Source organism: Coregonus clupeaformis, chromosome 18 (genome assembly GCF_020615455.1).
Source record: "Coregonus clupeaformis isolate EN_2021a chromosome 18, ASM2061545v1, whole genome shotgun sequence".
Taxonomy (NCBI): domain Eukaryota; kingdom Metazoa; phylum Chordata; class Actinopteri; order Salmoniformes; family Salmonidae; genus Coregonus; species Coregonus clupeaformis.
The window spans coordinates 12,415,264-12,417,765 of NC_059209.1; the positions used below are offsets into that span (position 1 = coordinate 12,415,264).

At 42.1% G+C, this 2,502-nt stretch overlaps 1 long non-coding RNA gene across 1 annotated transcript; it reads right to left on the reverse strand.

The window, feature by feature from the left end:
* Nucleotides 1-738: 738 nt before the first annotated feature.
* LOC121587245 lies at nt 739-1,750 on the reverse strand. Its single transcript, XR_006004024.1, has 3 exons — nt 1,466-1,750; nt 960-1,275; nt 739-813 (listed from the first exon to the last, which is right to left on the reverse strand). It is a non-coding gene; the product is annotated as an uncharacterized LOC121587245 (long non-coding RNA).
* Nucleotides 1,751-2,502: the final 752 nt, after the last annotated feature.

The following is a 2,502-nucleotide window of genomic DNA, read 5'->3' on the forward strand; positions in this document are numbered from 1 at the left end:
GTGCTAGTGTTTTTAGTTAATATGTGTATGTCAAATATTATGTGCCCAGTATGATAGAGCAAAAAAACTTTCTTAGCAGATAATGACAACATGACAATAACAGTAGCTGTACATTTACGTCATTTAGCAGACGCTCTTATCCAGAGCGACTTACAAATTGGAAATGATGCCTACAATGTCCCCCTCCGATTCAGAGCACAGAGAGTCAGACTGATCCTAGGTAACCCTAAGAAGACAAAGAGAAAAATATCAGTGTTAGGGAAACTAAAACTAGCTTCAGGTTATTTTATGCAAATGCAAATAGTTATTATCTGAGATGTTGTATATTCACCTTAACAGATGGTGACCCCAGCTCCGGTAGCTCTCCTTCTGTTTCTCCTGTGCCTTGTCGATGTTCAGTCTCACCTTGATTGATAACAGTAATACATTCAATTATAATTTCATATTACAAATACATTTCTTACATATCTCTTGGAGGGCCAGAAAATAAATTAACAGTGGACAATCATTTTTACCTGGTCAAACACCTCCACATCCTTCTCAGTCCGTGCCTGAAGGTGGTCCTCAATGGCATTCTGATCTGGTCGACAACTTCCACCACATCAGACTACAGTATATGCAATAATTGTATATACAATTGCATTGTTTACCTCAGTCAACAGCTGCGGCTCCCGTCCGTACTCGGTGGAGGCCTGGATGCTGTTGTTGTGTGCAAAGAGAATTACCTTTAGGTTTTTCTCCCACCCTTTCTGGTACCAATCAAGGGACTTGCCCATGGCAGTCTTGAGGGTCTGGTTGGTCCATTCATCAAACCTGGAGAAGCGGTTAGGAAAGTGATATCTATTGACAATGTAAGATATTGAAATATGTCTGATTATGTACCATGAAAAATAAATAAAATAAAAGTAAAATAAAACACAAAAACATTGGTGACAGAATATAACCTATAACATCTGTACCTTGTTCCAGCGTTCATGACCTCGGTCACTCAAGATGACCTCAGGAGAACCGTGGGTGTTGAAGATGTCCATCATCACCTTGGAGGTGGCCTCGCCAGTCCCGTCCTTGATGGGTATCATACAAAACAAAATCTATTTTTGGTTCCAAGCGCCCTTTTTAATGGGTTACAGAAGGTAATTTAGAGTTAAGCACGTACTCTTCCTTTACTGACCTTAATGGGTATTGCCTCCACTCACTTGGTAAAGTGATCGGTCGCCTTCAGACACCAGCTGTTGCCATTCCTGGATTTCATGAAGGGTTCGATGAGGTCCACCCCTAACATTTAAAGTGTTAGAGAAAATATTACATTATTCTTACCCATATCTGTGTAATACAGCATGCACATTTTCATATTTATAAGGATACTGACACACACACATTCTGTAATATTGAACTCTGCTGTGGTCAAATAAAGCAACCATTACAAAACAACTTATCAGGGCAGAATTTGAATTGGGACACTTACCAATCATGTGCCATGGTGAAACAACATTGATGGGCTTCAACTCCGGTGCCACAGTCTTCGCCCTCTCAAACTTCTGGCAGTGTGATGATCGTGATGGAAGGAGTCAGGCGCAGGAGGGTAATCACCGAATACAGAGTTTTATTCCTTTGTGGACACACAAATGTGCTCAAATAGCGATCCACGAAAACAGGCACAGGGGAAGCTCTCATCCCTGGCAAAAACACTGTAATGGTAGAATCCAATAATACATAGGCACAGGGGAAAATCTACCCTGGCAACAGAATGTACGAGTAGCTCCACTACTCTCACAAATAACAATCACCCACAAGGACAAGGTGGCAGAGGGAACACTTATACACAGACTAATGAGGGGATTAGAACCAGGTGTGTGTGATTGACAAGACAAGACAAAGGTGATGATGATTGGGGCGGCAGTGGTTAGTACACTGGTGAAGACGAACGCCGAAGCCTGCCCGAACAAGGAGGGGAGGCAGCCTTGGGCCGAAGTCGTGACAGGCAGGCTAGACAGCGTACTGACCTTTAAGCAAAAAGTTACAAATTGAAACATTGTGTGCTCTCTGATATCACATTCATTGAAATCATAATAATTTCTGATATAATAGAATGTGATTGATAAAAAAAAGGTTGTTTCACTTGCCCAGCTGTCCACCTCATTGACAATTCCCCGTCAGAAGAACCGTAGGTTGATTTTGGCAATCATGCACTTCACTCCGAAATAGCCAGCATGCATCTCGGTCAGCACGGCCTCTTTCTCCTCCTTAGTAAAAATCACCCTCCTGTGTGGCTGGCCATCCTTCCCTTGTAGGTACATATGATTGCCCAACAAGTTGGAAGAGAAGAGTTGTTGAAATACTCAAGTCTAAGTACATTTGCACTGCTGTCTTTCTCTCTCTGTTTCTCTCTCTCCCTGTCTCACTTTCATATTTTCTTTCTCACTCCTCCCCAAATATGACATTCAACATGACAAACACATAACTATATCAGTGGAGGCTGCTGAGGGGAGGACGGCTAATAAT